Raw genomic sequence first — 15,621 nt, 5'->3', positions numbered from 1 at the left:
CCACCATGGTCAGGAATGGTTCACACAACACCTAAGTCCTGGTTCACATGCCATGCTAAGCCATAATGTTTAGCTCAATATGCTGAACTACCATGGCTTAGCATGTTGTCTGAACAGGGTCTTAATTGTGACCCAAGCAATAAGAATATCTGCAATATTTTCACTTTTTTATGTCAAATCAGGGTTGTTGGATCTCTTTTGGCCCAAAGGCTGAATTCTATTTCAAAGAAGTTTCCGGGAGACAAAAGGGGTGGGACCAAAATACCAAGATACCAGTATATTTTAGCTTAAAGCCATACTTTAAGGAGAGGCATTTCAACCTCTGAGAATGAGGGAGGAGGAACTGCACAAAAGTCAGGAAACTACCCAAAAATAGGTGGTTGGGGGAAAGGTGGCACTGCCACCTGGGCTATCCCAAGTTGGGATCTCAGAAGGGCCAAATTTGGCCCCCAGGCCTGAGCTGCAGCCCTGATGACAAACCACCTTTCTTCTTGCTAGTGAAACACACAAATGACTGACTATTTGTGCAGCCCTAAGTCTACGGAAGCCACAATGCAGCATACAACACACACTCTGGGGACTTCCTCTGAAGTGGCAAACGAGGCAAAAAAGTAAGAATGGGCATAATATAAACTGGCCTTCCCCAAACTGGTGCCCTCCATATACAATAGACTACAACTCCCAACATCCCCAGCCAGCATCTCCATCACCACCACTGATTGGATAGAGCCATAAGTCTTTGAACTGTGCTCAGAAACAAACTGATAGTCAGTGAAGATGTTATAATATGTTCCATACAATTTATCCTAGTTAACACTCTTGCACCTACATTTCAGACCAATTAAAATTTCTGTGTACTTTGTACAATGATACACTGTGTACTGCTTTTCTAGCATTATTTCCGGCTATTTATTATATATTATCCAAAATACTGCAATGGATGTCACTGTGTGTGCGAAGTAGTATAAATGTTCAAGAGGGTTATATGATGGGATTGTATCGATATGACTTGAGGTGTAAATCTGGCCTAACCATCACCATCAGTTGACTATTTTGAAGAAATGTACATTGATGGTGCTATATAAATAAATAATAATAATAATAAATGGTAGTGAACAGGCATGGAGATCTACTATTTGGGCCCAGAATTGAAAAGTGGGTGCCCCATAAACAAAAATGTCAGGAAAATAAAAGTTATTATTATTATTATTATTATTATTATTATTATTATTAATTTATTTATATAGCACCATCAATGTACATGGTGCTGTACAGAGTAAAACAGTAAATAGCAAGACTCTGCCGCATAGGCTTACAATCTAATAAAATCATAGTAAAACAATAAGGAGGGGAAGAGCATGCAAACAGGCACAGGGTAGGGTAAGAAGGCACAGGGTAGGGTAAAACTAACAGTATAAAGTCTGCACAACATCAAGTTTTAAAAGCTTTAGGAAAAAGAAAAGTTTTTAGTTGAGCTTTAAAAGCTGCGATTGAACTTGTAGTTCTCAAATGTTCTGGAAGAGCGTTCCAGGCGTAAGGGGCAGCAGAAGAAAATGGACAGAGCCGAGCAAGGGAAGTAGAGGCCCTTGGGCAGGCGAGAAACATGGCATCAGAGGAGCGAAGAGCACGAGCGGGGCAATAGTGTGAGATGAGAGAGGAGAGATAGGAAGGAGCTAGACTGTGAAAAGCTTTGAAGGTTAACAGGAGAAGTTTATAGTGGATTCTGAAGTGAATTGGAAGCCAATGAAGAGATTTCAGAAGCGGAGTAACATGGTCAGAGCGGCGAGCCAAGAAGATGATCTTTGCGGCAGAGTGGTGAACAGAAACCAACGGACTGATGTGAGAAGAAGGAAGGCCAGAGAGAAGAAGGTTGCAGTAGTCCAACCGTGAAATAACCAGTGCATGAACAAGCGTCTTGGTGGAAGAGACAGACAAAAATGATCGAATCCTGGCAATATTATACAGGAAAAATCGACAAGATTTAGCTATTGCCTCAATATGAGGAATAAAGGAGAGCGAGGAGTCAAATATAAAGCCAAGGCTATGAGCTTCCTTGACCAGAGTAAGCGTAACATCATTGACAGTAAGAGAGAATGAGAGATGAGGAGAAAAGGAAGCAATGGTGGAGAGGATAACTAAAGAGCAGCATGATAGGGCATGTGTTAATTACATGAAGATAAGCTCCATGCATTGAAAGGGTGTGAAGTTGGGTTGCTGTCCTCACTCCCAGTGTTGTGTATTTCAATTAATCCAACGTTGTGCATTCTTAACCCCAACATTCACACATTGTGGGTGGGCATCTGCAGTGCCGAAGGGTACACACATAGGCTTCCTCATGTTCTAGAACCCTGATTTGCGCAGAGTGTGCATGGAGAGGGCTATTTGGAGCCTGCATGACCCCTTCCCTTCTGACACATGGACAGAGTGTGCATGGACAGAGTGTGCATGGACAGGGCTATTTGGAGCCTGCATGACCCCTTCCCTTCCGACACATGGACAGAGTGTGCATGGACAGAGTGTGCATGGACAGGGCTATTTGGAGCCCGCATGACCCCTTCCCCTCCGACACATGGTTCCCACCTTTACTTATGCATGATGGGAGAATTATCACATGGGGTTTTCCAGGAGAAACACAAATCCTCTATGGTAGGTTCTCACAAACCACTGAATGCAAGGGCAAGCTGTCTTGACGTCTTTATGTCATGAAGTCACATCTAACACACATTTTAAAGCAGTACATCTGAGCGATTTCCAAAAACATGAGCCATAATTCTCAATCCTAATTAAGTATACCACCTCTTTAACTTCCTGTTGTTCCTGAAAGCATTATTGATGTCTAAGTCTTAGGGCAGCCTGGAATCTCTCTTTCCCCACTTTAAAACGAATACAGTTGAATCATTGACACCACCATGATATTTGTGACCTCCTGCAAAGCACCTTGATTGACTCTAAGGTGCTGAACACCCTCCACTTAACTAGTGTTAAAATGCTTTCAGACCTCTGAAGTGCTTTAACGACCCAAATGCAAATGAACCAAGAGTGATTTCTTTGGTGCTCTCAGCATTTCAATTTGGCCATTAACTTTGGAAGAACTACCAGAGAGAGAGCATGAGTACATTCATCCTTGGTCTAGTACATGACCTAATCCCAAGGGGCTAAGAGCAGCCCCTTCTGCACAATGTGCTCTCTAGACAAGTTCTTCCCATATCAGACCATAATAGAGCAGTGTGAAAGACACTGATGTTAAATGAGAGTCCATCTGTAAACCAATTATATTTAATACACGGGTGCCATTTTAAGAAAAGAATTTAGAGTATGCAGTCAGAACTAAGCATTCATGTGCAATAAAAAGAAAACTATTGAGAGAAGTATTTTACCTTATTTCAGTTATTTATATCCTGCTTTCAAAACCAACTGTTAATGTGGCATATATAAAAGACAACAGCATTAAAATTAGCATAAAACAAATCTGTGTTTTTCCTAACAAGCAGTGCAATCCAATGTGTGTCTACCGAGGAACACATTTGATTGAGGTCAGAGGGGCTTGCTCCCAGGCAAATAAGTGTACATTTACTCAAGAGCAAGTATTTGACAGCAATCATTCCACAGTTCAGATTTTTAAACATCTGAATGCAACTATTGTCTACATGTTTTCATACTGGATTTGTACACTCTTGTGCTACCCAGTCAAAAGTACAGTTCATACGTATAGATGAACATGGGTTGAATGAATGCACAAATAGTTGTGTGAATTGATGACTGCCTGTTCACTTTAAGAGTGTTCACATTACATTCAACTCAGTACAATCTGTCATTGCACTGTGTTATTTGTTGATTGTTGATTTTTACACATGTGCAGTTATTCACACTTAATATTCAACATGTGATCTGTACAAATGTATAGTTATTGACATATAAGGGATGTCCATGTAGTTTATGTGTGATTCCAGTAAGCAATGACTGTTCATTTTTTCTATTCTTCATCAATAATAAACACCCCGATCGCAGATTAAATTTTTCCAGTTAATCTTGTAACTTTATTAAACTAGTACATGGAGTTCTTGCAAAAGATATTTTTGGATCCTCTAGTGCTAAAACCACATCATCAGTGTAACAGGTGATTTTATATTTTTAATCTTTGAATTGAACATCTTTGATGCTAACACATCGCCTTATTGCTAATGTGAACATTAAAGAGTTTGTTTCTGTATCCTTCTGCTGTGTAAACAGCTGCTCCTGGCCTTAAAATCCCCCTCTAGACTTATTTTTAATAGGTGACTCCCTTGCCCTTGTCAGGTTGTTTATTGAATCCTTAACACAGTTTGCTGCGCTTGCCAAACACCTGATATGTATGAAAATAATAATATACATCAAAGTACCATTCTTAAAAGAGCTTATGTATGTGTGTGTTCATTTTTATTTATGATCCTACTGGCTGCTGACCTACTATTGTCCTCAAGAACATTAGAACTTTTTTTAAAAAAACCTTTGTTGATTTATGAAAGATGAAGACAGATTTATTAATGGGTGTTATTAATCAATTCCTCAAATCACTAAAAAAGTGGCATTTGGGGAAACGTGTTTTTCTCCAAAAGGCAATATACAGAGTCTGGTATTCAGATCAAAAATGATTTCGCGCAGGGAACTGCTCCAGTCCAGCAAAAGAAATCTGTGCATGGATCCAGATTTCCAAATCTGGCTGCAGCTGATGCAGTCAGAGATGTGCACCCCCATATCAGGATGCTTATGTACACATTACTGAATTAGCTGGATGCACCTTTTGTTGTAGATGAAAATTTGCATGCAGTCTACACTGTTTTGTTATTGGATTTTAATATTCTTTATTACTGTCCTAATGATATTTTACTGAACCTTACTTTAGAAACACAACATACAAGTATGCCTTGTTGTTTCAGATGGATTAAATAGACTTTAATCCAAGTATTTCTTGTTAATTGGTTTAGAATGGGGCACTAAATCTGCATTCTCTAAACAGAGCTCTAATGAACATATTCAAGATGAAGTGACTTGGTCTCTCAGGCCAGCAGGATAAACAGCGACCACCAGGAGGGTAGGAACACAAGTAATATGAAAGCACTGTTTTTTCCTGAGTACATTTGCTCATTTTCTTCCGAGAATTACGGCCAAATCCTACACCTGTTGAGGCAGAAAAAGTCCTACAATCCTATGCATGTTTAAACAGAAAAAAAGTCCTACAATTTCCTATGATTTCATTATTTTCAAAAGCGAACATGAAATGGTAACAATAACAACTGTTATCATCATAATGATAGCAGCAAATACAGTGACTGGGTGCTGCAGATAAGACAAAATAAAATATATGAGCCCTGATTCAGGCTTCCAATCTACGCCACTGTGCTTAAAAGGGAAGAGTGTCAAGATCCACATTTTCTCTTTCTGCTCTGACTGTCTGTAAGACTCCATTTGGTCAGGCTGAAGTTGCATGTAGTGATGCAACCACTGATGCTTTTGTGTCATCTCCAGATGTCTCTAGATCCAAGGTCAGAGTAAAGTCAGTGAATTGGACTCAGATATACACACTTTGCAGTGGTTTTTACATGAAAAAGTGCACATTTAATGCCACACCTAGTTTGTGCCCAAGTTTGTGGAAGAATTAAGATGGTTTTAAGGAGAAACCATGACTGCTTCAACAGCCTGCGTTCTTCCCAATAGAAATATCCCCCATGGGCTTGACATCTGCAAAGCAAAGGAGTGGCGGTTGATTTTGGACATGGCATTTGGATGAAACTAAATAAGTTCGAGTACAAGTACCAAACAAATAAACAAAACAAAAAACACAGAGGAAATTGCAGCAAGCATTTGGCAAGATATTCGCAAGACAGATGTGCTGTGCCCACCACAACTGATGCTGCATATTAAGATCAGGTTCTAATATCACAAGTTCCATCATGGAGCTGGATGCTCAGTGAAATCTGTATCATACCCTAAAGGTTAGCTTTGACTTCAGGCATTGGGGGACAAAATATAAGAAGAAGAAGAAAGGTTGCTTTGAGCCATCGTCGAACCCCAAGGAGAAACTGTGCACCTTCTATTCTAATCAATAACAGAATATGCATGGCTATTTGCATCTTACATGTTCCTCGTCTCAGCAGATTATTTCACTATTCATCAAAGATAACTTCCCCTCCAAAACACAACCTCTTCCTCCTCCTCCTGCTAGCGCTGTAATTCTAACAGGAGCCGGGCTACTTGATAGCTTTGCATCCCATTTTCTAAACAACTGCATTATTTATATCCAGAGAGACAGCTTTTGCTACTTCACTTAGGAATCTGGTGTGAGAGAGAACTGCAAAGGCAGCAAAACTTTATGGGTACGTTTCTGACGTGGAGAAGTTTGTGAGGCTCAGTGGAGGTGGAAGCCCTTCACTTCACTAAGTTTGCCTCGGGGGAGCCTACGGACAGATGTAGAACGCTCTCCTTTCAAGCGCTGCACGTTCACAATTCAGCTCAATGCCATAAAGAAACCGTAACCATCCTTCTCAAGGATATTTTTTCATTTCCCCTCTTCATTTATTTATTTATTGCATTTCTATACCTCCCAATAGCCAAAGCTCTCTGGACAGTTCACAAAAATCAAAGCCATTCAAAGTATAAAACAACAGTATAAAACCATAATATAAAATACAATATAAATGCACAACCAGGATAAAATCAGCAGCAGTGCAGAAATACAAATTTAAACACAAATTTTAAACAGCAAAGTTAAAATTAAATTTATAGACTGTTAAAATGCTGAGAGAATAAAAAGATCTTCACCTGGCGTCTAAAAGCATATAATGTAGGTGCCAAGCGAACCTCCTTAGTGAGCTTATTCCACAGCCGGGGGGCCACAGCAGAGAAGGCTCTCCTCCTGGTAGCCACCTGCCTCACTGCCTTAGGCACTTCTTCCCTTCTAAAGGGAAGTACTGAAGAAGTACTGTCCTGAAGTACTATCCACAGTACTTCTTCAGGATGTCTTCTTTAGGTTTTAGGCCATCTTAGCTGGTCGCATTAGTGCACCTGTGGTCAAACCCCAGGGTACTGTAGCCAAGGGGACCCCCAAATGACCACCCTGAGTGTGGCAGGTAATGGAGCAGTGGCAAACAGGCCTGGGGTCAGCACCTGGGCCAGTATGGGCAAGTTGGGCCGCAACAGGCCTGATACTAATTACCTCACCATACTTTTCACATCTTATTTTTAATTGAACAAAACATTTTATAAGTGAGGTGGGCGGTGGTATGGCCAGGCATCCGCATGGTTACAGATGCTCATGTCATTATTTTTAATTTTAAAACATATTGTTGTGTTTTACAACAAAATTAGACTTATTCCCAAATAAATGTGTTGAGTAATCAGGAAAGCAGAACTAAACTCCATTTTATCCCTTTAGTCATGATGGCACTGTGATTTGAGTTGAAAGTGCAAAATTGCGTATGTTCAGAGTATTTCTATCTCTATTTCTCTTTTAAAAAAACCAGGGCTCACAAACAGTTCCTTTATTTATTTTATTTATTTATTTATTGCTATAACTTATCAGGAATGTAGAAGAAGTTGTAACAGTATGGATCGTGTGGGGGGGGAGGGGAGGAAAGGACATGTTGTGCACTTCATAGTTGAAATAACACACAAGGCTGCATAAACGGGGTTCACGTAAGTCCATTACATCTGATTTCTGGTATATAATCATGAGTAAAAATACAGCAGATCCTCCTAATGTACTTAACCTGAATGTTGCCATATCAGCATTTGGGTTATGAACCAAAGCAAACCAATTGCTGGTGCTTGAAGCAGATGTGTTTTGGGCAGGATCTCTACTACTGCTTTAAAATGGTTTATAACAGTAATGACAACTGTTGGGGCCCAGGACACACTCCATATACAGTTTTCAAACTGTTTTCAAAGTGTCATATCTTGCTCAGTGTAGGTCTGGCCCCAGACTGAGGCTGGGACATCTTTTGGTCTGAGGCTGGGACGTCTTTTGGTCTGTCAGCAAGCTGTCTAGGACACTATGAGCTCAGGCTGCAGAGCCCTCTTCAGGTAAAGAAGGGAATAGGAAAACGTAATATCAGCCTCTGTGACGGCAGGCATTATCTAGTCTCTGGATTAAACTGGCCAGATGAGGAGTACATAAGGCAACAAGAATATAACCTCTGGCTGCTGAAATCTAGAAAACAAGTCCCAGGTCTCGATCCTGCTCAAATCAATTCTAGGGCCAGGAATAGGACACACAGTAACCCCTAGTTGGAAGATAATACACGACACGTCTGGTTTCATAAAAAACGTAATAGCTAAATTGTTTAAACTATTTTAAAAGGAGTTTTAACTTTACTGTGAAGTTAAGATTTCCAGAATTCTTGAATTGGGTATCAATTGGAGTCACACAGGAGTAGTTTCTTTTGCCACTTATTCATAACTGCACTATAAGGAACTGCTCTTTTCACGTAATGTAGAAACAATGGCCAGATTTACACCAAGCAGGATAAAACACATCAAAAACCTTTTGAAAACTGTATATGGAGTGTGTCATGAGCTCCAACAGTTGTCAAAACTGTTACAAACCGTTTTAAAGCAGTAATGGAGATCCTGCCAATGTCGTACCTGGGTAGGTATGTATCACAGCGATGCACATACTAGTAAATTTTAAACCATTTTTGAATCACCCTCCTAATTTAGGGCTAATTGTAGGGTCAATACATATATTGCCTGAGTAATGTGGTACCCATTTTAAGTCTGAACAGGACTAAATGTTTGCCCTGAGGGTGATTTCAAATGCTCAGCTACTTGAACTGAGGTGGTAAAATCCTGGAGAATTTACCACCTCAGAAATGACTTTGGTGAATTCTCCTTTAATCTTTACGTATGTGGTGTTTTTGGATTATGCTGGCCATACTGATGCTGGCTTAGTATTAGTATAGTTGGTGTACTGAACTTCACCAAGTACTGTGTGACACACTAATCGAAGACTGAAACAACTGGGCATGTTTGAGAAGAGAAGATTGAGGGGAGACATGATAGCACTCTTCAAATACTTAAAAGGTTGTCACACAGAGGAGGGCCAGGATCTCTTCTCGATCCTCCCAGAGTGCAGGACACGGAATAACGGGCTCAAGTTAAAGGAAGCCAGATTCCGGCTGGACATCAGGAAAAACTTCCTGACTCTTAGAGCAGTACGTCAATGGAACCAGTTACCTAGGGAGGTTGTGGGCTCTCCCACACTAGAGGCATTCAAGAGGCAGCTGGACAACCACCTGTCAGGGATGCTTTAGGGTGGATTCCTGCATTGAGCAGGGGGTTGGACTCAATGGATGCATGGGTCACTTGCAACTCTACTATTCTATGATTCTATGATTCTAAGTTAATTAAGCACCTGAAATAAGGTTATAGCTTTTCCACCATAGCTTTGCTAGTTATAGTGTTTACACAGTCATCATTTCTTTGGAACTATGGAGTCTGTTCCCATCCAAGCATACGAAATTCCCTTTGAAAATGTAAATTGCGGTTCTGAAAAAAGAACCCCTTTTCTTTTCTTCACACTCCTTCTGGTGCAGTAGAGAAAAGCAGCTACACCTCTTCCCTAGCTATGAAGCTATCATTTGCCAGCTGTCTCAAATTCTTCCCTCACACTTTGACACCCTTCTTTCCCCACACATCCTCCCTTCCTCGTTAGCTTCAAGCTTTTTACCCTTGCCTAAGGCAGACCTTTCATAACCCTCCCCACCTCTGCTTCTCTCAGTCTTGTCTCATTCCGTGTTAATTCCACCAAGGCTGCCAGTCTTGACGTGCCATTTGCCCTGTATCTCCCACAAATGTCTCCACATGCTGAACCAGTAACCCTGGAGTGTCTTCGGATATAATGGGAAGGTTGTAGGAAAATCCAAACATTTTTGTGTGAGAAGTGCAGGTGCCTGTTCCACTCTACAAAAATCAAGTTACTGTATATTTTTAGGTACTTCAAGAATGATTTTTTATTTTAAAGCAAAGGGTTTAGGTTTTCTTGAAGTTCTAAACACTGGCTGTGTTTGAGCAATGTGTTCTTGAAAACTATGCAAGGTATTTTCATCAATTGGCATTCCTGGTTCCAATAAAACAGGGGTATATACATAGGTACCCCAAATGCACCTTACACTGCAGAATTAACACAGAAGTAGACCTTCTACATACCTTCCCTTTTCTATTACATATCTCTTTGTCACTTTGCAGTCTCTTTGGGTGACTCCCTCCTCAGACACCCTGTAACTAAGATAAGCACCCTACCCACACTAATTTCTCCAGATTTTTCTTCTCCTCTGAATTTCCCCCCAAAGAGCAACTTCTTCCCTCACAATTCAAGAAGGATGCAGACAAGCTGGAGCGTGTTCAGAAGAGGGCAACCAGGATGATCAGAGGTCTAGAAACAAAGCCCTATGAAGAGAGACTGAAAGAACTGGGCATGTTTAGCCTGTAGAAGAGAAGATTGAGGGGAGACATGATAGCACTCTTCAAATACTTAAAAGGTTGTCACACAGAGGAGGGCCAGGATCTCTTCTCGATCCTCCCAGAGTGCAGGACACGGAATAACGGGCTCAAGTTAAAGGAAGCCAGATTCCGGCTGGACATCAGGAAAAACTTCCTAACTGTTAGAGCAGTGCGACGGTGGAATCAGTTACCTAGGGAGGTTGTGGGCTCTCCCACACTAGAGGCATTCAAGAGGCAGCTGGACAACCATCTGTCAGGGATGCTTTAGGGTGGATTCCTGCATTGAGCAGGGGGTTGGACTCGATGGCCTTGTAGGCCCCTTCCAACTCTGCTATTCTATGATTCTATGATTCTTTTCTATCAAATTTAATGAGAACTGTAAGAAAAATATACAGAGAAATGCAGCACTAGTTTCAGCCCAAGTTACCTCACAATGTTTCTGTAATAATATTATGGAAAAGACCCCTGTACACCACTCTGAGCTCAGCTGAAGAAAGGGAAGATACAAATATAAGAAATGTTAGTTTACTCAAAGAACAATCCTATGCCTACCGGACACCATCTGGCCACTTCTCCACACTTGGAAAATGAGTGTGGACATGGAGAAAAGGGGCTGTTCTCCGGTGTGGGGAACAAAGGGAACTGGGACACTGTGTTTCCTATGGCTGTCCCGGCCTCTTTCCTTCAATCTCCAAGGTGTGGCTAAATCACCTGTCTAGTAGAAATGCATAGGAATAACAATAAGATTTTGCCCTCAGTAAGTTGATTTTTATAGATTTATAGTTCAGCTTTTAGAACATCTTCTTACAAGACATCATTTTCTCTCTGCCCCTCTCTCTCCCCTGCACACCCCCACACCCCCACACACCAACAATAAAAGTAAAAAAGAAAATAGCTATTTAAAATGCCACAGCTAAAAGGATGAAGAAAAGCCAGTAAATGTATACAGCTTAAATACTGATCGTAAAAGGCCTTCCTGAACAAAAATGTTTTCAAAGTACAAAAGTTGACCTGTCAGATTTACACAATTGAGGAGGTGCTACCCAAAAGGCCCTCTCTGTGGTGCTCATCACATTTAATTATTTAAAAGATTGGGGCAATGTCTTCTCTGGGCAGTTTACAAGCTGCCCAGAGAAGACAAATACAAAATACAATTTCAGTACAAATAAACACCAAAAAAGCACACACAGAATAGCCAGACATGAACAAATCTTTATCAAGCATACAGTCCAGCATAAAAATAACCACTAGCCAAGACAACTAACCAGGAGATTAAAGCCAATAATATAAAGCAGGAGCAACCTAATTCAGTTTTCTTAATTAAAACCAACTGCAGCACTTAGGTCGTTAAGAGTGCAATCCTACGCATGTTTAGGCAGGAAAAAAATCTACCGGGAGTTGTAGGACTTTTTTCTTTCTAAATATGCAAAGGATTGCACCTGAAGGCCTTTTTGAAAACTGGCACTGACATGACCAATCACAGATCCCTTGGGGAGAATTCTGTAACTTAGGTTCCATTGACCTATAAGCCAAAGGACATGAGGCAGAGCAAAAGTTCACCAAGAAGGATCTCAGCCATTGCAATAATGTGTCTTCCAAGCCCAACCCTGCCATGTGACGCAGAATGATACCATGGTTGAAGGAATGCCACTGAGAAGCCCAGGAGAACCAACAGGATTGCACTTCCCCCATCCATTTCCCAGCATAGGACATTCCAGAATGACCAAGTCTTTTTCCACTCCTAAAACAATTCAAAAATCACATTGGAATGGACCCAAATACTCAGTATCTTACATGACTAACTGTAGTTTAGAAACCATCTTCTGTTCTAACATCTTGCCTAAGAATGGGGCATTAGAAACTGGTAATTACCTCAGAACATAAGGTGGTTCCCTCCCCGCCCCAGAAGGTCGTTCATCATTGCTTCCTTAAGGGCATCAGTAACTATTCTTTATCTAAGGGGCATTTACTACGTCTGAGATCCATGTCTTCAGTCCAGCCTTGGCAGATTTTAACAGCCAAGGAAAGCAAGGACTCAAAGCTCATATGGTAGGCCTCAATTTTCCAAGGTACTTGCCCACATCCTCAGAGGGCACAAGCTGAAACACATCTATAATAAGACCTAGTGTCGTCCCTCACTGACTCTGTCACAATTATGGCATCTAACTCAGCACAGATGTGAGCAATTTCATCCACAAAATGACATTTTCAAGCATTCTGAGATCTGAAGCCCAGAGCCCATATTAAGCAGACCTGTTACCAGCTGAAAGAGCTCTGTGGACACAATCATGGTGGTGAAGTGAGATTTCTTTGCTGCCATCACCATCACTGAATAAGCCTGAAGATGAATTCTCACCTGTGTTGGCCGGATTCATTAAGAGTTTTCTGCTCATTGTGCTCTGGTTATTATCTCAATTATTCCATTGCTTTCACTTTGTCAGAATCCCAAGGAGCTCTAGAATTTGGCCAAAGATGTTTGGGAGCAGTTGTAAAGATGGTCATAAAGACAGGATACCGTTTTCTTCTAATGCTGTCTACAGCTTTGTATTTGTCTTCCTAAACATGTTTGAAAGACTGAGCCTGAGGTACACAGTGGTTCAAAAATCAGAACAATGAGTGATTAAATTATTCAGGACAAAAAGCCAAGGATGGTTCGAAAGAAATTGTCTATGTACCTTGACAGCCTAGAAGCATGAAGCTATCAGAAAAAAGCAGAGCATGAAAACAAAATGGTGAACTAAAGCAAACGAACAAACAAATAGCCTGAAGTCTTCATGATCATATTAACTCTCTAATTCGGTATTCTTGTGCGTGACAAATGATATTTCTGGGAGCCTCCTGCTTCAGTGATTCACATTTGTTTTCCTTTGTCCCAAGTTGCTGGAGACTTGCTTAAGTAGGAAAGCTGGTGGACTAATTGTCTTGAACCTCAGGGACCATGATTTGAGCTTGCCATTTGGCAGCTTAACATCAATGCGCTTTGAAAAGGCTTGTTGCTGATGCAAATCCCCGTGAACGAAAATGAGACTCAAGGATACTGCTGGAGCATCTTGGTTTGATTCGATGGATCCGAGAACTCCAAGAAAGTGTGTGGTGGTGGTGAGATGTGTGTGTGTGTGTGTGAGAGAGAGAGAGAGAGAGCGAAGATAGTACATAAAGGGATTCTCTAATGTCTGCAGGAGGTAAGAAGTTTGTGCGATCAGCCTGAAAACTTCTATCTGGAAGAAGCTGACTGCATTGTGGAAAGGGTAGTGCTTTTAAAGAAAGAATAATCTTTCTTTAAAAAAGTTGAGGGCCTTTAGTGACAGCTAATTACCAAGGGCAACCCCAAGCCCCTACTACAGAATCATAGTACTGGAAGAGTCTCCAAGCATTACTGAAATCCAGCTCTACTCCACATAGTAATTGTGATTTGAATATACTGGTCAGAAGCTTGTCTAGAATCCTGAGATAGAAGATACATTGGCAACTTCTTATGGAAACTTCCCTCCTGCCCCACTGGCCAAACATATAAACGCTTTATGTATTCTCCCAAGTTCAAAAAAAGTAAAATAAAAAATGCATCTTTTGTCTTTGTGAGGGCAGAGATGGATTGCTTGCCATTCCGTCTGTAGCGATCTTTTAAATGGTGGTGTTGAACAACCCTGCCACTGAATAACAGGAAAATATAAGAACATCCTGAAAGAAAGAACGATGTTGAAGATGTGGAACTAACAGATCAGACATTGTTCATATTTTGGGGATATTGCCCCAAGATTGAGTTGTGTTTGGTTATGTAAAGGAAGATATGAACTCAGAGGACGATGAGATGCTGGCCGTTGGTTTATTTTTTAACTGCAGCATGCCTGCTTATAAGTAAAAAATGGGGATAAATCAAACCCCATCATTTGATGAACGGTATTTGAAAGTTTGTGAAATTGTTTGTATGGTTACAGTTACTTATTTAGTGAGGTTGAGAGAGAGGAGGCAACAAACGGATTGATTCATCGAAAAATGGAACTGGTTCATAATGTACTAAAATGATAAGGTTCAAGATACACTTCAGCCATATACCTTGCTGGGATTAATATGATTTTTTCTCTCTTTATCTTTTGGTAAATTTAATTAAGTAAGTATCTTATGAAACAGCATCCTATTTCTACTTTGTACATTTATGAATTCATTTTGTAAACTGGTATAAACTTCTAAAAAATAAATAGAAACTTTTAAAAAAATATTTTTTATTTAAAAATGATTTATTTTTATACATTCAAATACAACATAAGGATATAATGGGCAGTGACAAATGAAAATAATTTAAAGCTAACCTATACAAAAAAAAATAAGCAAGAAACACAATTTACAACTTACGATAAAATCAGTGAAATACATGTGTATAAATCAAGTTGTTGAATGTTGAATAAGGCATGGGATAACCCAGTTCACAAGCATGTGCACAACCTCAGTCAATGGGGGGTGGCATAGGATTGTTTGGTTTCTTGGCTCCAAGCTCATAGATAGGGCTCCCAAGCTTGGAGCCAGGAAACCATGTACCCCTCCCCTCCCTCTCATAGCCAACATGGAAAGAAGCACACTGGCTAGGTTGACCATATGACTGGATTTGCCTGGATTTGTCCAGGTTTTTGATGGCAAATCCGGGAGGGGAGGGGAAATCTGGATTTTCTTTTCAAAGAGCAGCTCTAATGGGAATTAACAAAAATGCTTATAACTCCGTCATTTTTTAAGATAAAGACATGAAACTTGGCACAATGGTAGCTCTTGGGATGGGCTTTAGTCATACCAAATTTGAAACAGATCCGTTCATCCATTGATTTTTTAGGAGTTTTTTAAAAATTGAGGTTTTAAAATTATTATTTTTAAAATCGTCATTTTTAAAGATAAAGAGATGAAATTTTGCACCATGAAAGGATTTAGGTAGAGCTTTAGCCACACCAAATTTGAAACAGATCTGTTCATCCATTGATTTTTTAGATTTTTTTTTAAAAAATGAGATTTTAAAATTATTATTTTTAAAATTGTCATTTTTAAAGATAAAGAGCTGAAAGTTGGCACCATGAAAGCTTATAGGTAGAGCTTTAGCCATACCAAATTTGAAAAAGATCTGGGGGCAGTAGCAAACCCTGTTAACAACAACAGCAGCTTGCA

Source organism: Elgaria multicarinata, chromosome 6, assembly GCF_023053635.1.
Source record: "Elgaria multicarinata webbii isolate HBS135686 ecotype San Diego chromosome 6, rElgMul1.1.pri, whole genome shotgun sequence".
NCBI lineage: Eukaryota > Metazoa > Chordata > Lepidosauria > Squamata > Anguidae > Elgaria > Elgaria multicarinata.
This window is presented reverse-complemented; position numbering follows the sequence as displayed.